This window comes from Dasypus novemcinctus, chromosome 6 (genome assembly GCF_030445035.2).
Source record: "Dasypus novemcinctus isolate mDasNov1 chromosome 6, mDasNov1.1.hap2, whole genome shotgun sequence".
Lineage (NCBI taxonomy): Eukaryota > Metazoa > Chordata > Mammalia > Cingulata > Dasypodidae > Dasypus > Dasypus novemcinctus.
The window spans coordinates 54835424-54857834 of NC_080678.1; the positions used below are offsets into that span (position 1 = coordinate 54835424).

Genomic DNA, 22411 nt, shown 5'->3' on the forward strand with positions numbered 1-22411 from the left:
CAATATATAGGAATGTTAGAAGATGGAAAACCAGAAGTTTTATAAGTTGAGAGACTTAAAAAATATATACAAAATAATACATTGACTTTTAAAGTTAAATGGAACAAAACTAGCTGCAAGATTGCTAGGTTACACTGACATTATTTAAAAATGTTAAAAAAGAATTTTTTTCCAACTAATTTTTTTTTTATCATGATGTTCTCAGGGTAGTTAGACTTTTTTTTTTTTTTTAATTTATTTATTTATTCCCCACTGCTTATGGCTTTTTCCTTTCTTTTGCTGTCTCTCCTCCATGTCCATTTGCTGCATGTTTTTTCTGTATCTCCTTGTCTCTCTTTGTTGTGTCTTCTTGCTGTGCCAGCTGTCCATGGCACACGGGCCATCAGCTCTCTGCTGGGTGTGGGCTAGCTTGCCTTTACAAGGAAGCCCTAGGATGAGAACCTAGCACCTCCCATGTAGTAGATGGGAGCCCAAATGATGGAGCCACAGCAGCTTCTGTTTTTTAAAATTTACATGCATTTTTATTTGTGGTGATTATAAATTAATATGTTGATTTAAAGAAAATAAAAATTACCCATGATTCTATCAACAAATTCTAATATGAAAGCATCAGAATCCAAAATTTTTAACTTTGTTAAGAGGTTAAGAACCTGCCCCATAATTTGTTTAATTCTGTTGCATATTTGAGTGTTTACTGTGTGTAACACCTTTGTGGTCATGTTGCATGATCTCCTTAGAATAAGTTCTAGAGGAATTACTATACTGCAAGTACTAATGCTTTTCAGTGTCTTGGTATGTACAGTTAAATTGCCTCACTCTCACCACCACCAAACACTCTTTGCTAATTTGGGAGGCTAAAACCAAAAAAGCAACTTGAATATATTTGCATATCTTAGGAATGGGGCTAGGTTCTCTTCTTTGACCTATCTACTTGTGTCCTTTGTCCTACTTCTTTGTCAGGTGACATTCTAGGATCTAGTTTAAGGCAGGAAGCACCCTGAAAGGAAGGAAAAATATTTTAAAGCTACAGATTCTAAATGTGCATAGTTCTTTTTTAAGTGGTTATGTAACTGGAGAGCCTGCTAGTCCTTAGGGATGGAAGGAAGGGGGAGTGGGGGAGGAAGATGGTCAGGTGGAGCTGTTGGGGATAATCTTTACATGGCAAGGTTCAAATTGTTAAAGGAACAGGGAACGTCTTCTGCTGCAGGCAATCTGGGTTTCTTTCAGTGCATTTCTAGGTTGAGATTTGGAAGAAGCACTTGAAAAATTTTGTTTTACATGTTTAATCTTATGGTTTTTGCATGTAGAAATTCAAATGGACCCCATTCAAGTGTTTTGCTTCCTGATTGCAGCATTTGCTGAATGGTTCTCAGCCTTTCTCTAGAGCATGACACAAAAGGGCAGCCTTTGCCTTTAACAACAGATTCTAAATGTGGAAATCCTATTTTCATGGATCCCTTGGCTGGCCAAAAGGATTAAAATGTTTTTTGCCCTGGCTCCTTTGGCTTTATTCAAATTCAGCACTAGCCCTATAGTCATGTTAGGAAAACTTCCAGATCTTCTCCTCAAGGTACACTGATCGCCCCTTCTTTTCAGATTTGAAGAATTGCCCAATCATGGGAAATGTAGGCCTTCCTCCTCTTCAATTTGTTGTCAATAAAACAGAAGGGGTTTTTCTCTTCAGGGTTGTTGCCATTTGAAGTAGTTCTGAATTCCAAAAAAAATTGGATTATGTTTGTAAATTGTTTTGTACCTGGAATGGTTAAATTATGATTGTGGCTCTGATTGGGTGAAGTCAATAGGGTGTTGAGTCCCCGCACCTTGTGGGTGGGGACTCACAGATGAAAGGGGCATGACAAAGGGCAGAGTTGAAGCTTTTTGTTGCTAGAAGTTTTTTGATGTTGGAGTTTGATGCTTAAGTCTTAAGCTGGAGCCCCAGGAGGTAAGCACACAGAAAAGAGATGCAAGCCCCAGGAAGAGAAGAACCCTGAACCAAGAGAGAAGAAAGACCTGGGAAGAGAGGAACCCAGGGAGCCTAAACCCTGGCAGTCTTCAGCAAGCATCTTGTTCCAACATGTAAACATAGACTTTCATGAAGGAAGTAACTTATGCTTTATGGCCTGGTATCTGTAAGCTCCTACCCCAAATATATACTCTTTCTCAAGGCCAGCAGATTTCTGGTGTTTTGAGTTAGCACCTCTTTGGCTGACTAATACAATGGTTTTTCTTGAATACATATACCTTTCAGAGTGGCTCTATTAGTTTCATGCCTGATCAGCAGGTTATGAGCAACTCATTTCCCCATTCTGGGGGTCTTCATAACAATAAAAATTCCCAAATACCTCAGTTACTGGAGATTGTGAATAAGTAGTGTGTAAAAATACAAACTTGTTCTCCCCCTTCTTCCTCTCTCTGCATCGGAGAAAGTGTTTTCTTAAATCTGCAGTGGGGCCTCGGGATGTGTGTCCTTCACAAATCACCCTCTAGATTTTGATGTAGGTGAAAGAGCCTGGATTTGGCATCATCTCTTTCAGATGATTGTGTTTTGTAGTATTGCAGAAAATTGACAAAGTGAGTGGTCAAATATTCATAAAACCTTTGAATTATCTGTTCTGACAAGTGCATGTTGCTTCTGTGAATGTTAAATTTTCCTTCTAATTCTTTCTCAAAACACAAATTATAAAGAAATCAAAGTTGATATGTGTAGATCTGTATATATGTAAGGTGATTTTTGCATTGTCTGTATATTCTGTCCTTCAGGGTAATTTTGTGGAGTTTGTCACATTAGTCCTGGGTAACAGTTCTGAAGTACAAAGTCAACCTCACATCCCATGTCAGTCAAAAGAAAATGAGTTATTGCAATTCAGGTCATTGATGGGTCATCCTATTAACTTGATTGCTTGATTGTTCTTTTATTATTATTATTTATTTCTCTCCCCTTCCTGCCCCCCCAAGTTGTTTGCTCTCTGTGTCCATTTGCTGTGTATTCTTCTGTGTCCGCTTATATTCTTGTCAAGAGCATGCAGAATCTGTATCTCGTTATGTTGCGCCATCTGGCTTCATCAGCTCTCCTTGTGTGTGGCACCATTCCTGGGCAGGCTGCACTTTTTTCACACTGGGCAGCTCTCCTTACGGGGTCCCTTCCTTGCACGTGGGGCTCCCCTACATGTGGTACACCCCTGCATGGCATGGCACTCCTTGCATGCATCAGCACTGCATGGGCCAGCTCCACACTGGTCAAGGAGGCCCTGAGTTGAACCTTGGACCTCCCATGTGGTAGGCAGACACCCTATCTGTTAGGCCAAATCCACTTCTCATGCTTGTTGTTCTTCTTTCTTTCTATTTGTTTTAACAAACATGCTTTTGTCACATGTGACCATTATGTAGTCTCAAAGCAAGAATTTATAAAAATGCCTTTTCATGTCACTTGACCTCTGCATGCCAAATTTGCTTCCTCGATCTCCCCAGCTAATGCTATAGTCATAAGCCTGTAAAAAAGGAAAATGAAAGGAGACACGGTGTTGGTCTTTAGATATTGATGGGATGTCTTGTAGAAGACAGATTTCATAGAAATCACAAGCTTGTATGTTCATGGGTTAAATTTTCCTGAAGAAGGGTTGAATATGGTTGGAACATTTATTAAATTTAAATTGCACCATTTAAAAAGTGGAGTATTTAGCATTAACATCTTGATTGCTGATTATTTGGGGGGAGGAGAGGAAGAAGCTGTGCACCACTGGGCCCATAGTCCTATCCCCAGACAGGAGAGAACCTGCTGCAGTTGTACCCCGTAAACTGAGCACAAGCTTCCCAGTTCTCTGCAGTTGTGAACAGTCCCTAGTCATAAACACTGAGGCAGGTGGCATTTTCCTTTCACAGTTTTACTAATTTATATTTACATGCAGCTGCCTTTTAGGCATTTGAGTTTTTCATTCCTGCTTGACCCTCCAGAGGGTAGGAATGAGGGAGAGTGTAAATTGTAAATGGGTTTGGGTTCAATATAAGGAAGATTTATTTCCTGTTGTACAAGTGTGCGAAGGTTTCCCTTGTGGGCATAATAATTACCCTGGATCTACTTGAGCACAGGTCCAGTGACAATTGGTCAGGAAGGAGGTAGACCAGGTGTTGACAATTTTTTTTTTTTGTAACAGGACAGATAGTAAATATAGTAAATATTTTCAGCTTCATGGACCATATGTATGTTGTTGCCACGACTCAATTCCACTGTTATAGTGTGAAAGCAGCGAGGGCCAATACATAGATAAATGTGTCTGTGTACCAATTAAACTTTATATTCAAAAACAGGTATGGTGCCAATTTGGCTGATGACCCCTGATTGGACTAGGTGGCTGTACCCTCAGCAGAAATTGCTAATCAATCACAGCCTCAAGTCTTTCTCAGAAGTCAGGATCAGTCCATCACAGTCAGGTGAAAACTATCTGGGGATGGCTCTAGGATGGGTGAGCATTAGGACGCTTTCTCACTATACAAGGCAGCTGTAAAATGAGTAGATTTTCTGCCTCCTTTCCTTCATTTTGAGAAATTAGGCACATGTCTATAACATTGGGGTAGATTATCAGATTTTACCTTAGTAAATTTATGGCATCAGTATCCTATTTGAATCTCCACTGGTTGTCATTTTACTCCTGAGTTCATCCACGGATATCCTTGCCTCTGGTCTCTGCTTCTAAGGTGGGTCATGGAAACCTTTGTACCAGAAAGAGATACTGAATATATTCTTGGGTCTGTTATATGATTTATTTGGAGTCAAAGAATTTCTTCCCCAGAGTGCATTTTTGAAGTGGTTGAGTACTCATTTTTGTACACATGTCATTCTGAAGGAGCTTTGTGGAAATCTCCTTTTAGGTCTGTGTGGATTTAATGAGAAAAATTTAAATATGGTATGTATGTTTATAATAAGAGTACTTTAAGCTTTCAGTATCTTTGTTTTGTCTGTGAATGGTTTTGGATTAGATGATGTAGGTGAGGTAGGAACAACCTCATTAGAGCTCCAAAGGGCTTTTCATCTCAGGAATGGGTGAGTTATTTCAGTAGGTGCCTAGAATGCTCTTTGCTGTGGTCATCAGGCAGGCAGTTATCACCTTCCTATGTTGTATCTATATGGAAATATTGAATGAGAAGTTTTGCCACAATTTCTGATATTCTAGTGATTTGTTTCTTTTAAAAAATTACTGTGTGTTTAAATTTGAAGGACTGTTTCCATATGTATGCACATATGTGAATATGTGCATGTGTATTTGTTTTATAATATGTAATCCTTTGGCCAGCAATATACTGGTGTTCCTAAATATATTTCTATTTTGTAATGTTGTATTTTTGAAAACAGGTTTTAAAATTCTGGAGTGAAGTCTGCAGGGATTTTAAGAAATGTTATTTATTTTTCTTCTGTTCATAAAAATAATATGAAATTTGTATATAAAATTTGGAAATTCAAAGAAGCATTAAGAAGAAAAAAAAAACTCCCTATAATCACAACCCATTAGGCTGCGTGATTATCATGTTGTTGCTTTTCATTTCCTTCCTATATAGTCTCTGTGTGTGAGTTGCACATATTTTATAGGACTTATTTATAGTCGAGAAATTTTTCCCACCCATAATCTCTCATATCTTTGAGGTTACAACTCTGTATAGTTTTTCATGTTTTAAAGGATAATAGATATGTATTATTGATATCTCCTTAATGTTGTTTTCATTCATATTTCAATGTATTTATTTTGCAGTCTAGAGTGGTTGTATATATAACACACTGTCCTGCTGGAACTTCTGGCCAAACATGTTACACTGGAGTCAGGTAGGTATTCCAGGAGCAAAGTTGGGGTTTGTGTAGCATCATTGCTAGGAAGGTCTGTGCATTCCATGCAGTACCTCTCTGCAAATGTTTTCCAAGTAGAAGGACAATCTGCTTACAAATATGAGCTGATTTCCTTCCCCAGAGTCCTGGATTCCTCATTGCGTTAGTCTGGCTTTTGCTGTCCTCTCTGGAGCATACTACACCATGCCATGGGTTCACCAAACAGTAATTGTGTTTACTCATTTCTTTTCCTTTCTCTTCCCTTCTCTTCAGTCTTCTGCTATTCATTGAGTCTCAGATTTATTTAATTTCCTTGTTGCTTCACAAAGCATGATTTTAGAGCAGCTTTGGAGATAGAAGCTTCTATTTCAGTATTTACCTTGTAAGCATAATATGCCTGGAAGATCAGCAGATAGACAACTTAAGCCTATTATTATTAACCTATCAGTTGTCACTCCCTTTGTTTGCCTAGCAGTGAAAATCTGTATTTTAAGAAATGAACTAACAGCTTCTTCTGCTTCATCAGATTGGGGAACCTTTGCCATGTGATAGCACTTTAGGGAACTCAGTGGCCTTAGAAATATCCTCCCCTGGGTGTCTTGTTCTTAGAGTCTCCCTGGGACTCAGGAACCAGAAAGGGCAGTGTGAGGCTTCAGCACCTTGTTATGAAGGTCGGCCACAATTCAGATGTCAGTGACTCAGTGACAGATTGCTGAGGTTTAGCCCTGGGGCACCTGCAACGGAAAGTAGTGCAGTATACGCTGCACAGCACACTTTCACCATTTAAGGTGTCCTGGACCCTTCAAAAATCCTCACATTCACACATTCATTCAGGCTCCTGCTTTTCTCCTAGTCACATGTCTGTTTACAGTCACTTGTTTTCCTTCTAGACCTACCACCCAAATTCTCCTACCTTTTTGTGTATGTGCGGTTGTGATATTTTATTTCTCTCTCTTTTTTTTAATCTTTTTTCCTCTACCTTTTCTGAACCTTTCCCCTCTCTTCCCTAAAGGACTTTTTGCCAGAAAGGGTGAAATTCTGTCACCTCAGCAGTTAGTGCACTCCTAAGGATGTGTGGAGGGTGACTCAGCTGACTGAAGGTGCAGGCTGGGCTATGCTCTAGCTCAGTGGCTTTTGCAAGTGCCCAATTCTCAGGTCCTTGGCAAAGTACCCATGACCACCCCTTAGCTTTCAGGAGCCCTGCTCTTGTTCTGGCCCCTTTTATGTGGCAGCTGACTGGAGTCAGGGTTGCAGGCTGAGTTCCCCAGCACTACTCTCTGGCCCTCTTGTGACTTTGTGACTTTAAGCTTTACTTACTGTGGAATTTCTTTCATATCCATTTCCAAAGCCTGAACTCCCTGTGTTATAGACCAGTGATAATGACCAGACTCAGACTCTGAATAAAGTTCCAATTGAGAGCTTTATTAGGCACACGGTGACTGCCTCATCCTACCCAGAGGAGAGAGCAGCCCCAGGCTGTGGGGTAAGTTTGTTTATACGGGCCTTTAGGTTTGAAGGGGGCAATAGCTCAGCAAGCAAGCGTGTACAGAAGCAGGTATTTGTGGTTAATTAAGTGCTGGGGATTCTATCAGGGGTGACAAGTGGTTGGAGAGTTCTTGTTATTTACAAGGGTCTGGGTCAGATTGGTCTTTTGGCAGGTGCTGACAAGATTTTCTACAGGAGGAGGCTCTGAGATAAGGTTTTACAGTTGAGCAAGCTTGTTACAGAAGCGAGATATATGCGGTTAGAGGGCTGTGGAATTTTCCTCTCGATGGGGGTGGTCACAGGCTCTTCTCCACACCTGCAGAAGGCAGCCTTGCCCTTGCCCCTTGTGCCTTCTGTGTCATCTCTTTGTCAGGGAAATAGCTGCTTGACAGAGTGACTTCACAGGACTCTTTCCTTGATCCCGCCTCCTCTGGGCTGTTGGCCAGAGGCTGCCACCCTGTCTGTCTGGGACCCCTTGGTCAGGCTGCTCCAGGAGGCAGCCCTGGTGCCTGCTGGGAGTGGCTGCTGAAGGTGGGCGGGGCCTGGGTGTTGGTGGCTGAGAGCCCCAAGTCAGGTGTGGAATTTGGAGGTTCCTGTGGTATGAGTTGGGAGGTGACTTCAAAGGCCATTTTATTCACAGTATATTTAGAAGTTTGCTTTTTGCTTGATTAATTAACATTCAGTTATTCATTTCTGAAACCTACATCTTTACTTGGCTGTTAAATTTAGTTTACAAATATTATTCTCATTAGAGCCTGACAAATTCCAAAGAGCCCCAGAGCTGAGACTCTTGTTTCTCTCTCTGGCCTTCTTGGAGCCCTGCCTAAAGCCCAGGTGATCATTCCTGTGTGAAGGCTGGTTCTAGTACATCTTTATTGTTGGTCAGAAATACTTCGTGTGCAGGTGAAAATGCAGACCCTTGTGCCCTCTTCAAATTCTGCTGAAACTCAGAATTCCTAGGGTGTGTGTCCCTGGGAGCTGTATTTTTAATAAGTACCCCCAGATGACTCTGATATACTCCGTTGTTTGCAACCTAATGCTTAAAAAAAAGACTTGCTGAGAAATATTTCTTAAAACATTATAAAAGGGACATTTAATATAATGTACGGGCATTATAATATTTTAGAAAAAATGTGAGTACAACGAAGAAAAACTACCTGTGTGTGTACCACCCAGGGGTAGGCACTGGTAGTATTTTGGTATAATCTTATAATTGATTGGTATAATCATTCCCATTACTAAAATAGGATCCTAGGACATGCACTTTCTGTAACATTCCTTTTCATTACTAAAGTAGGATTAGAGGATACATACTTTCTCTAACATTCCTTTTTCTTGAATGAAATAGCATTGTATTTGTTAGATACAGGCTGAGTTGCTGTATCAGAGACACAGAAATACAGCCACTGAAGCAATTTCTTTCTTTCTCATAATACAGAGATCAGTGGTCCGGGGTGGTGGTGGAGGGGTGTGGGTGTGTGCTGCAAAGTCATGCAGGGTCCAGTGTACTCCACCCTGTAGCTCTGCCACCCGTGGATGCTGTCCTTCTCTGCCTGGGTGAATCTGGGTCATCTCCTTGTCTGCTCCAGCCCACAGGAAGTGGGGAGCGAGAAAGGGCAAGGGGCTTGACATTTAGGAGGTAGCTCAGAAGTGAGCCAGATGGTCATGCCTAGTTGTGAGGGGGGTGTGAGGTGTGCTTTCTACCTAGGTGGCCAGGTGTTCAGTGAACACCTGAGCAGTTCTAGTACTGAAAGCAGGAAGGCAAGAATGGACACTGGGGGTTGAGAATGTCCAGGTCCAAACTAAATTTTTAAAATATTCCTAATGCAGAGAAAGTTTTCCATTGAATGAATTTTTTTCTGCTCTTCTTCTTCCTCCTCCCTCCTCCCTCACCCCCTCCTGCTCCTCACTACTTACTCCCCCACCACCTCTTCTTCATTATAGTCTCCTTGCAATATCAAACCATCCTGGGAATATATTGTGTTATATTGTATTATAGATATGTCTTTATACATCAGGCAGATTGTTTTTCTTAGGGTACACTTGAAGAAGGAGACTTAGTGGTCAGACTGTTGGACTTTTTTTAGACTATTTTTAAGACTTTGATATATATTGTACTATAAAAAATACTATTTACATTTTTATTAGCAATTGAGACTTAAAAATAACTTTCTAAATGTCACTTTAAAACTGTGTAACCTACTATTACGATTATTTCCTCCTGCTCTTCAGCCACACGTTATTACATAAGTGTAACCATAGTACCTATTGTGTTTCAATTTCTGACTATTTCCCTCTTAATATTATTTATAAACATTCTGTAGAAACAGTTTTCTGTTTCTGTCTTACATTTATATTTATTATTATGACATGGCATGCTGTTTAGGCATATTGTTGTAACATAATGCAATTAACCAAATATCTGTTAAAGAACTTTAGCTCATTTCCATGTTTTTGTTCCTATAAACAAACTTTTCCATATTTCCCTCCTTCTGAGGTGCCTTTTCAAGTGGATAGTTTTTGACGTACGAAAGTGTCTCTCACTACAAATTTCAAGCTAAGAAATTTAGCCTGAGTTTTAGGCAAGTTTTTCTTTTACATTCATACACAACTTTATATAAATGCTGAAATATGGATTTGACCAAGTGGTAAAAAAATTCACGTCTGAGTACAGCTGCAGAGCAACTCACATTGAGATGTTTTCACTGATAATTGCAGAGGGAATAGGTGTCCTAAGAGGTGCTGTAAATCCGTATTTTGTTCTGATCATTAAATGTGCCACATATGTTTAATATCTTTCATTTGAAATGACAAAAGCAGATGCTAAAATTTCCCCTTTTGCAATCCTCTGTGGTATCTAATGGCACTACCTTTTATTATATCAAACAGTAGAATTTTATGCAATTGATAAGAACTGAAACTTCACATACATCAAAAGCATGGTTGGCTCTCTTTGTTCCAGTTAATGTGGCGCATCATGTGGCCAAAGTTTACACATAGTTTCCAATTCATTAGGAATGCCAGTCATGGGTTTAATTCTTGACATATTTTTAACTTGGGAGTTTGGGGGAACTATGGCTTTGCATTATTCCAAATTTTAAAAATAAGTGACTTTTTGTTAAAAGTTTTATATCGGACTCTTGTCCATATACATACGTTTAAATTGTAAATAAGATATCAACCCATGGCTTTAGTCTCCCCAACAAGGTGGAAGTTGTACTGACCTGCAGTACAACTTGGTGATTACACCGGCTCTGGGTACTCAAAATAGAAAAAGTGTTACATTATTGATAAATAAGGAAAATAGCATTACTAGACAAGTAGGATGGGTATATAGAACACATGATGGTTTTGTATCTAAATATATTTTCTTTCCCAAATAAAACTGTTATTCTCTGAAAAAGTTCGACTAGAATTTAAGCAAAAAACATCATCAAAATTTCGTCCAATGGAAGCAACTATTGATCGAGTATAATTCAAAGCACATGTTTGCAGCTGCTTTCTGTGCCCTATTATAGCTACTTTCCAATTATACTATGAGAAATTGAGTCATTTAGTAAAGGAAAGGAAAAAAAGTTATTTAATTTTAAATTACAGTTTGGAAATAAAGAGTAAATCTGGTTATCTGTATAAAATTGATTTTTGAGGCTGTGACTAAGTCCAGCAACCTCTGACGTTATGTCAACCTTCTGCATCAGATAACTTTTCCCCAAATTGTCTTCCTTTTAGACTATTAAATCCCACAAGTTTCAAGCCTTTGACTGGGGAAGCAGTGCCAAGAATTATTTCCATTACAACCAGGTAAAGTCTTCAAAGTCTTCAGAATAAAATGGGCCCTGAAAACTCATCGAGGAAGCCAGCCTGGGTTACTGGGTTCTGATGGGGGTCATTGCTATGGGAAGTATTTGGGAGAGTTAGTCAGGAATGCGTTTGTGTTTCCTCATTTGATTCCAAAACAACACAAGCCCTGTGGTGGGTGTTGCGGGATGTGCCTCTGCTCCTTGCCCTTTCCTGGGCAGTAAATACGAATCTCCACTGTGATGTGTCATTTCATCATACTACAGACACGGACTTAGCAGTCAGACCATCCTAGGGTTGTGACCTGCTGGCTCTGGGGCCTTGGCCTCATTACATTGTCTAGGCCTCCTTTTCCACATACAGGTAAAATCACCATTTTTGAGTGCTGAGTGTATGGTGCATTTCCCCTGCCCCCTGGACAATTGGTGTGATTATCTCTGATGTACAGATGAGGAACCTGATGTTTAGAGAATTTTTACAGCCTGCCTTCCATCCCCGAGGCAGAACATGGGAGGCTATAACTCCAAAGCACCTTCCCAAGCCCTTGGTTCCTCTACCTGCCATCTGGTAAGTGGGGAGAGCTGTGCCTCTCACAGGGGACCTGGCCCCTGTCATGGTGTCCCATGTGGCATATGGTAGCATCTCAATAACTAGCAATCTTTATCCTTCACTGTGGGTTTGGGTTTTTTGATTGTTCTGGTAATGGTAATTGAAACGGTAACCTGATAGTGATTTTTAAAAGTTACTCTTTTCTTCTTCCATCAAACTGACTACATGTTTAATGGAGACTGTGCTTTGTGATTTGAAAATTAAAAAAAAAAATAAGTCCCCCTGTTTCTTTTTTTAAATTGTAGAGTTACCCTCCCACTTACAACGTGAAAGACATGCTGGTGCCGACTGCAGTCTGGAATGGGGGACATGACGTGCTTGCAGACGTCAATGACGTCAATGTCTTCCTGACCCAGATCACCCGCTTGGTGTACCACAAGACTATTCCTGAAAGGGAGCATCTCAACTTTGTCTGGGGCTTGGATGCCCCTTGGAGTTTGTATAATGAAATTATTCATCTAATGAGGAAATATGAAAGCCAGAATTAAAAGATGTAGAGTTCTTTCCCAGGTCTTTTTGTTTTTATATTCAAGGTAATTGTGAGACTTTGAAGATGCCTAATTTTCTCCAATGAGGATTAGAAACTCACTAGCTATTTTTGGTTTTTGTTTAACTGAAATCACCAGCTGATCACTCTCCCTGTGACTCATTTCTTTCCAGGCTCAGCTGTAGGCTATCAAGCTCATCTCTCTTCCCAGGGCCATGTCTACAGAGCACTCTCTCTTCCTGCATATCTGCTTCTGTGTTCTCCTCCATGTATTTCCTTCCATGTGAGAGTCTGTTTTGTCCCCACCAAGGGTGTGGGGACTCAACCCTACATGCCCTAATGATGTGATCAAATAGAAGCCCTAATCTTGATTAAATAAGGTAAAAGTGATACCTCTGAATCTAATACAATCTAATATGTTCAGAGGAACAGAGAGTTTACAAACACCATCCAATATCTATTTTTGGAATTCATAAACAATACCAACCTGCCACAGCAACCAAGGTCAAGAGAGGTAGGTCTCTTGAATGGGCCCCTGGAACATAGACTTGGCACCCCAGTAAGATCTCTTCCACTAGGGTGTGAGTTTGAGGAAAGAGGCTACACCTTACCTGTCTCTGCCTATCCAGAATCTAGCCCAGGGCCTGGAATATAGTGAGTCTCACTAGGTATATGTAGATAGACCAAATGAATGAAGAATGAGTGGACTTCTTCATGTAGCTAAGGAACATTAGGTGCTGAAGTAACAGCTGGGAAAGTATAAGGAGTGAAGGGGTATAGCGATTTTTGTTAGACTCAGAGGAAGGAGTAAAAATGTACTAGAAGCAAAGGGTGTGTGTCTGCGGGAGGGTGCCCCCCTCTCCCACTGGCCATATGTCCCCAGTGAGCTCTTCTTTCTGCTTGAATGAAGACAAACTGGCTTGGCCAGGCACATGCAGGATTCTTAGGGCTGAGGAGGAAGAGACAGTGAGTGGGTACCTTTTGTGGTCAGTAAAGCTCTCACACACCAGACCATAAGCTGAAGAATGAGTAGGGACTGCTGTCCACTTAACTGTTTTGCTCTTTGCCACTTTTCCAAACTTTTCTCTGGGGATTCCTTCAGTGTGTGGACCAGTCTAAAGGTGGGGATGTTGCACATGGGTTCTTACTAGTAGGGCCAGGTGGCACATTTGGCTTTTCTAGAGGCTGCTTACCCACGACACAGTTGCAGTTTACCTTTAAGACCTGGGACAGGTTGGTAGGGATCTGACTCTGTTTTCAACTGGCTTTGATGTGTATTCTGTTGAACAAAACTCAGTGTTCCCCCACAGATCTTCAGAGCAAGGAAAGGACTAGTTATTCTGTCAACTTGGAGTTCTTCTCTAAGACATGGGGAAAAGAAGAGCCACCAAATGTCACATTTGAGAAGGAAAAGTCTTTTTTTTTGTTGCCACAAGAGGGCAGGCTTGGCTCGGCTTGCACATCTTCCCCAGCACCTGTGACTTCATTTCTTAGGGAGGCTTTCCTCAGGGAAGGAACTTGGCTGCTTTAGGAGCCAGTTGGTAGTTTGAGACTGATAAGATCAGCTGGGTCAGTTGTTATGTCCGTCTAGGATGGTGACTAATTCTTGTCTAATGAGTAATGCCTGAAGAAATTCCCAAAGGATAGCTCTCTCCCAAATGTGACATATGAAAACAAAATTTTGCCTAGAAGGTGAACAAATGGTCAAAACCACAGGCATGGGTAGGTGGGTGGCAAATGAAGAAGGCATTAACCCAGACTTCAAAATAAAAAGGTCTAAAATTTAGGTTGTTGAAATGATCTCCAAATAAGGTTATTTTGTGTCTGTGGAGATTAAAGGTGTTAATTTAATTCAATATAAACTTTTAAAATATACTGTATTTTTAACTCTTGGAAATTTATTTTTTAATATATGGAGAGATTTAGAAAAATGAAAGTAAATAACCCTGGTCTGTTGTGACTCCTGAAAGGAAGCATCAGGTAATAAAATTCTGATTTTTTTAAAAAACTTGTCAGACATTCATTCAGAGTATGCATTGTAATGTGCTAAGATATAGATTCCATGTTCCATTCCAAATTAAGCAAGCAAAACTCTTTCTCTGCCAGATGGTTTTAGTAGTACTAAAATAATGTTTGCACTTTTACAGTGTGCTTTCAGAGTTTTTCAAGCCTTTTCCTAAGGTGGTGAACTTTGCAACACTATCTTTGAAGGTGAGATGTGTGTTTATCTCTGCTTGACAGGCAATGGTATGCCTTTTAATTGGGAATGATTTCTACGTGCTATAAATGTTTTAAAGGGGGTGATAATCGTTGCAACAAGTTCAACAGAAGCCTAGCATAGATGGGTCAAAAATATGAAAGTGTTCAAACTGAATGTACATAGTATCTGGGTCAATAGGGGCATCAAGGAGTCCCTTAGGGGAGCTAACACCCCGTGTTCTTCATCAGCATCCCCTACTGTTTTTGATAGGAATAAAGTTTGATAAACTTTATTTGGTAAAGTACCAGCTAAATGCAGTTTCCAATCCCAAATTTCTGTAGAGATACCATGGAACTGACCGTGTTCTATTCTCTCTTTGACTGTGAATCTTGCCTTTCCTGAGCTAAGTCTTCGTCTTCATATGGTAGACGGAAGCCCATTCACTTAAGCCACTTTCACTTCTGCCAGCATCTTTTAACATGATCTTTATCACAATTACATTTGAGTCCACAAATATCTATTAAAGAATCATGGGCAAGGCATAATGCTTGGTACAGTATCAGAAAGTCATAAGATGCCCTAACCACTGGGCCAAGCCCGTGTTGCTGGGGTGGGGAGAGGTGGGGTTGAATGGGACGTCATATGTATATATATTTTTAATGTAATATTATTACAAAGTCAACAAAAAAAAAGTCATAAGAGATAAACATCCAGTGACCTAAACATCTAGTAAGTTATCAAATACATTTTGTGCAAATAAAAAATGTTTGCCAATTCAAAAAACTGACATCAATTGAGTCAATACTAAATAGAAATTGACTTTATTTTGGCTGCCCTACATATTTTGCCTGCTTTTTCAGCAACCTTCATGTTGTAGAGAGGATGATTGACAGATTTTAACAAATCCATTTCTCTGCAGTGATAGCATTTGTATATGGGACACAAACTTCTCTCCTGGTGGTCTGCCTGTGCAGGGAAGGCAGAGAAGCTGGTTTCAGTTCTTCAGTGCCCTGCGTGGTAGGAGGTGGGAACCTGGACAAAGCAGGTTGAAGCCATGCCTTCCACGTCTTGCTGCACAGAGGGCTTTATGCAATTAGCCCCTGGAGATTATTCTAACAGGCTTAGTGATAGAGGATGGAAGCCCAAAGAAGGGAAAGAATGGTGTGGTTGGTGGTGGGGCTCACAGAAACAGTCCTGGCAGCAAATCTAATATCTAAGCCCATGTTAAGGAAACCTGCCAACCACCAACATAAAATATCTGTAAGATGGGAACTAGATTTGGCCCAATGGATAGAGCATCTGTCTCCCACATGGGAGGTCCATGGTTCAAACCCAGGGCCTCCTGACCTGTGTAATGAGCTGGCCTGTGCTGTGCTGATGTGTGCAAGGAGTGCCCTGCCACACAGGGGTGTCTCCCACGTAGGAGAGCCCCACGCACAAGGAGTGCGCCCTGTAAGGAGAGCCACCCAGCATGAAAAAAGTGCTGCCTCCCCAGGAGTGGCGCTGCACACATGGAGACCTAAAGCAGCAAGATGATGCAACAGAAAGAGATACAGATTCCAGGTGCCGCTGACAAGAATACAAACCGACACAGAAGAATACACAGCAAATGGACACAGAGAGCAGACAACCAGGGAGGGGGGTTGAGGGGGTGGGGAGAAGGGGAGAGAAATAAAAATAAATAAATAAATAAATAAATTATATTTGGAATTAAAAAAAAAACACTCTAAGAAATGAAAAGCATCCAACCATGATAATTACAATCATAAAAAAAGGACAGCCTGTGCTGAAATGCAATTTGAGGGTTGGCCTAATTTCCTTTGTGGGAAAATTAGAATAATTTATGAGTTGAATTCCTTTGTAATTCTGAAAAATGAGCTCCTATAGTCATTCTTCACTCCAAGACTGAGCCACACACAGCTCAAGGTCAGGTCCATCTTTACAAGAAAAAGAAATTCCTGGGTTACCACTTTTACAAGTGAAGTGGAAACAGTATCTTGGAGGACCCTAGAAAGGACAGGTTGTCTAACTGGAAGAAAAGAAAGAGTAGGGAGGCCAGAGGCCTGAATTGCACCTGTCTTTTTTATTACCATCTAGATATCAGCATTAGAAAAATCCTTCCTCTTTTCTTTTTTGAATTGACTGTCAAGAAGTTCACAGCTACTTCTGAGCATTTTCTCATCAGGCACAAGCAGAAAATGATAATATTTCTGGTTCCTGGGGTTGACAAAAAAAAAAAGGGGGGGGGCTACTGTAGGTCCAGAGGCTACTGTCTCAGGACTGTGGGGAATTGGCATCTAAGGACTATCTGTGTACTCTACCAGTGGTGCCCACATACCAACTGAGAAGTTCTGATTCATGACTTGGCCTATATGTCTGTGTGTGAATATGTATATATTTATGTATCCTACATATTAAAAATTATGTTATGAATTATGCTATGATATGTTTCCAGGCCTATATATTGGCCTATATGTTCATTGTTTAATTATTCTTTCCTCATACAGTATGACTCTATATTTCTTTTTACATAATATTGATTTTAATTACAAACTTCCTCAGTTATTTTTTGAAAAACTGAGGAGTACAAATTTATATATGTATCTTATTTTGTGTGTTTACCAAGTGCCAGGCACTATAATTTCACTTTTGTAAACTCAGTGATAAGAATAACAGGTACTTCTTGGCAGGGTGGGGAATCTAGCTCTCCTGAGGAGTAAATAAAATCGCTTCAGGTAAAGCTCTTAGCTAGTGCCTGGCACCTAATACGCAGACATTACCTGCTGGCTTTGCTATAATATTTTTTCCCATTTAATGCTCATGACAGCCTCATGAAATGGCTGCTACTACAATTCCCATTTGGAGGGATAAGAAAACCAGAGCTTGGAAGGAGTGAAGCGCTGGCCACACGCAGAGACAGAAGAGGCAAAGCTGAGACTGGGAGTGGTCGCTGGCTCCAAAGTTTTGTCCCAAGCCTCTATTCTCTAAGCGCCCTGTGCGTCCCCTGTCAGCCACGCGGTCAAACGCGGGGCTCGTTTATGCTGATCCGGGGGTCTCCAGTATCAACCTCCGTGTTCTCAGTGTCGCCCAGTTCGGGGGCGTAAAAGAGAGGGGATGCGGGCGGCCCCACAGCGGGTTCTCTGGGTCGAGGTTTTGGGGAAGGGGCTGGAGGGCACGGGGCAGGGTGGCGCCGCGAAGCCTGCCACGGGAAGGTCAGGGTAGCGCGACATCATCTGCTCCTTCACCAGCCTCCTGGGAAGCGTCAGGACCGCCCGCGTCATTCTCTGGAGGAACAAAGTGGGCGGTTTGCTGATTTAATTGCTTACACCCCAGCCTGAAATGCAGTGGCTTTTTACCCAGACCAGCACCGACTGTTTGTTAAACCGAATTAAACATTTTTATTTTATTTTATTTATTACTATTTTTTTTTTTACTTTAAAAGGAAGTGCTGCAGCCGGGGCCCCTTTCCAGGGCCGCTGTTCCTCAGGATTCCCGCAGCTGCTCCTGTGCGCCCCGGGAACGCCGCGGAGGGTGGACTCTCAGGCTCGGGCTGCAGGACCCACCTGGCGAGTCTGAGCGCTGCAGGTTCTCAGAGTTCGTGGCGACCAGGGCGGGAAATGCCGTCTCAGAGACGCCGAGACCGGCCGGCCGCTGGTCCTGTCCCATTTCCTGCGCTGATTGCCCCGTGGGCGGCCTGGGACCCAGATCCTTCTGCGGAAGGCGAGTTTCGCCGCTGGTCTTCGCTTGGAGCTACAATTAAGGCTGCGTAGAGCAGAAAAGATCCGAAATACAGAAGGTACGTCGCTTTTAAAAGTTTTCTGTTTTTTTTTCCCCAAAACGCAGTCATGTTTGCGTCTTTATGAAAACACACGTGCAGTTACACGCACTCGTTTAAGAAAAAGTACAAGTAATTCTTCACTGGTTGCCAAAGGGGCACTTTCTGGTGGTGGTGGAAATAGTCTCTCTTGCTTGGGGTGGTGATTACACAGGTGAACTGAGCGCTCAAAACTGAGGGCAAGGGAAGTGGATTTGGCTCAACTGATAGAGCTTCCACCTACCACGTGGATGGTCCAGGGTTCAAACCCAGGGCTCCTGACCTGTGCGGAGCTGTCCCACGCTCAGTGCTGATGCACACAAGGAGTGCCCTGCCATGCAGGGGTGTCTCCTGCGTAAGGGAGCCCCACGCGCAAGGAGTGCACCCTGCAAGGTGAGCCACCCAGCACGAAAAATGTCTGCCTGCCCAAGAATGGCGCTACACACACGGAGAGCTGATGCAGCAAGATGACACGACAAAATGAGAAACAGATTCCGGGTGCTGCTGAGATGCAAGGGGACACAGAACACACAGTGAACGGACACAGAGAGCAGACAGTGGGGGACCGATTCAGGGAAAAAAATCTTAAAAGAAACAACAACAAAACTGAGGCATCTCTACACTGAAGAGCTGTCTATTATATGGGAATTGTATGTCAGTTGAAAAGGACAGAAAATGTCAATTGCCTGCGTATGAGAAGTTAGCGTGCATACGTAAAAGCCCATTCAGGCAGCTTCAGGTGTACCTGTTTATAGCCAAGCTTCTTTGGGGAGTTACCTGCTCATCCCAGCTCTGCACAGCCAGGAGAGGAAGTGAAAATGCAGCTGCCACCACTCAGGGCCAGGCCGCACGTCCCAAGAAAAGCCGGGGGGGTCCTGCAGGCAGGCACAGCCTGGCCCAGCCCGACCATGAGCCACTGGAACAGCTCCGATGTCCCGGTCGTCCGCGGCTTGCTCCAGCTGTTCCTGCAGCCCCTCTGGGAGCACTTGAGAAGCCAAGATACCTTCCTGCAGTTGCCCTTCTTCCCGGTCATATTTTTTAATGGGCATTTATTTTTTTATTTTTATTTTTTAAGATACATAGATCACAAAAAATGTGACAGTAAAATTATAAGAGGTTCCCACACCCCCACCCCACTCCTCCCACACAACAACCTCCTCCATCATTGTGGCACACTCATCGCACTCGGTGAACACATCCTGGAGCACTGCTGCATCACACAGATAATAGTTTACCCTGTAGTTCACACTCTCCCAATACATTCAGTGGGTTATGACAGGATATATAAAGTTCAGCATCAGACCCTGCAATGTCATTTAGGACAGCTGAAAGTCACAAAAATGCCCCCACATCACATCTCTTCTTCCCTCTCCCTGCCCTTAGCCACTACTGTGGCCACTTTCTCCACCTCAAAGCTACAATTTCTTTAATTACTAGTCACAATAGTTTTATAGTAGAATGTCAGTAAGGTCACTCTAATTCATATTTTATTCCTCCATTCTGTGGACCCTGGGATGGGATGTCCACTCCATCATCACCAACGTGGGCTTCTGCCTGCCGTCATGCTGCTGGAAGCCCTGTGCCCCTGGGTGCCCGCGCTGCGGCGCTACAAGGTCCACCCCGACTTCTCGCCGTGGGCGCGGCAGCTGCTGCCTTGCCTGGGGCAGACGCTCTACGAGCACGCGGTGTTCGTGCTGCCCGCGACGCTGCTGCACTGGGCCCGCAGCCCCCCAGCCTGCCCACCGACGCCCCCGCGGTGCTGGAGCTGACTCGCCACGTCGTGGTCTGCCTGCTGCTCTTCGACGCCGAGTTCTTCGTGTGGCACCTGCTGCACCACAAGGTGCCCTGGCTGCACCGCACCTTCCACAAGATGCATCACCAGAACGTGTCCTCTTTCGCGCTGGCCACGCAGGACATGAGCGTGGGGGAGCTGTTTTCCCTGGGCTTGTTCGACATGGTGAACGTGGTGCTGCTCGGGTGCCACCCGCTCACCGTCCTGGTGTTCCACGTGGTCAACATCTGGCTGTCCGTGGAGGACCACTCGGGCTACGACTTCCCCTGGTCCACGCACGGACTGGTGCCTGTCGGGTGGTACGGGGGCGGAGCGCACCACGACCTGCATCACTCCCGCTTTAACTGCAACTTCGCACCTTCCTTCACACACTGGGACAAAATGCTGGGGACGCTGCAGTCTGCTTACGCCAAGTAGCTGCGTGCCTGGCAGGGGTGGTGCCCTCTCAGACCCGGGATGCTGTGCATTTCATTCTTGCATCAGGAGAAGAACACTAAGCTGTTTCTCTTTTTATGCATCAAAAAAGAACAGGCACTTCTTAACTGATGGAAACTGTTGTAGATAAAATCTGATCTCTTTTTGCTACCTGGCAATCAATTTATATCATGTTTGTATATCAATGCAGTTGTATTCTAGGTGTCGAATTCTAGCTCATTTCAATAGCTTTCATTCCTAGATAAGAGTTAGATAATCATCACCGGCATCTTTAAATCATCTCTAAAATGCTTTGTTTGTAGAACAAGGAATGTCCTAGGTTTGAAAGTGTCCTAGAATCAGACTGAGAGAACAGATTTTAACAGAGGATCTGGCCTCTGACTTTATAAGCTGTGAAATATGTTCCTGCTGGACAGTGACCAAGATTATAGTAATTTTTTTCTATTTTTTCATGGAGTCATATATTTATATGAAATAAATGTTATTTGTGCTTCAGCAAAACATGAAGAAAACAAGCACTGGCTCTTGTTTCGCCAACATTTTGACTGATAAAAAGTACAGAAGGAAGAGGGAGATGGAGTGGGGTGTCCTTCAGAGCCTAGAGCAGCTCTCCATGGGGGTTGGCGTCTTGTGGGTGGTTGTAGGCCTGGGTTGTCTGTTTTGGTCTAAAGATTGCACAGAGGGAAAAACAGTAAGTATTTGTTTTTCCTATTGCTCTGAACGCTTTTCAACTGATTTCTGCCTAAGGGGCAACTGGTAGACTTGATCTGGAAAGTTTTACAAAGAGACAAACACTGGGCAGACATCTGATTGTTTTGTCTGGTGGAAGGATCATGTTCTGGGGAGGTTAAGAGAATGAGAAAAGCATCTTGCTTTGCAAAACAGATAAGTCAAATGTGTGCATTAGAGTGGTAAGCCTCATTTCATGAAGCCAGCATCCTTGGGTAATGCAAACAATCACTGAATTCAGTGGGTCGCTATCAAGGATTTTTGTATTTTCAACTTTCATAATTAAGACATCATTCAAAATGCATATCTCTCTTTTAAAGAAAGGAGAGCAAATAATGTAGTGAAATTTGGCCCCAGATCTCTGATTCCTCTTCTGTTAAAGATGGTTCCAAGATGTTTTCATGGATTACTCTTGACTGTAAATATCTCTATTACAGAGCACACATGTGTCTGGCTGCACACAGTACATCTGGCTGCTGCCTCATTGTTCTTACTTCAACATTTGAATGTAGCTTATTTTGTGGAAAGTTGGAAGTTAAGATAGAAAAGTATAAATAAGGCTGGTTTGTAGCTCAGCTTATTCCTTATGATCCAAACTATCTTGTTTCAAGGTGAAGAAGCCCATGTAAAATCCTGGTCTCATTGACTATGGGGTGCAGTGATGCTCAGAGATGAACTTTACCAGGTGCAATGGATGTGTCATGATGATGGGAGAGAGTGTTGCTGTGGGGGGAGTGGGGGGCGGGGGCGGTGGGGTTGAATGGGACCTCATATTTTTTTTAATGTAAATTAAAAAAAAAATAAATAAATAATTAAAAAAAAAAAAAAAAGGCAAGCCTAAAAATGAAAACCCAGAGGTAGTCATTAAAGCAAGTTTCTGGCATAGTTTCCTCTAGTCTCCTCTTATATCCTTACATAAAATATGTTACTTGTAAAAAAAAAAAAAAAAAAAAATCCTGGTCTCCACAATCTGCCATTGAGTCTCCTTAGAAATATGTTTAGGCCCTACAGGTGGTTGTTGGAAGTCAGGCAGGCTGCCCAGCTGCTCCCCTTATTCCTCACACCCCCCCAGATGTGCTCCCTGGCTTCTGTGCTTGAGGTCACCTCCTCATCTGTTAGCACAGGACCATGCTGGTACCTAAAGATTTCATGCATTGATAGTGTGAGAGTGAAATCCACAGACACAGGAAGTGAGCTCTGAGGGGTCGGTGCTATATTGGGGACAGTATGTCAATATGAGCAGCCTGCCC

At 42.5% G+C, this 22411-nt stretch overlaps 2 pseudogenes; both read left to right on the forward strand.

The window, feature by feature from the left end:
* Positions 1–12679, forward strand: part of LOC101447821 (lysosomal acid lipase/cholesteryl ester hydrolase-like) — a 39438-nt pseudogene extending 26759 nt beyond the window's left edge.
* Positions 12680–19720: 7041 nt separating this feature from the next.
* LOC101445151 (cholesterol 25-hydroxylase-like) lies at positions 19721–20923 on the forward strand (annotated as a pseudogene).
* The last annotated feature ends 1488 nt before the right edge of the window (positions 20924–22411 follow it).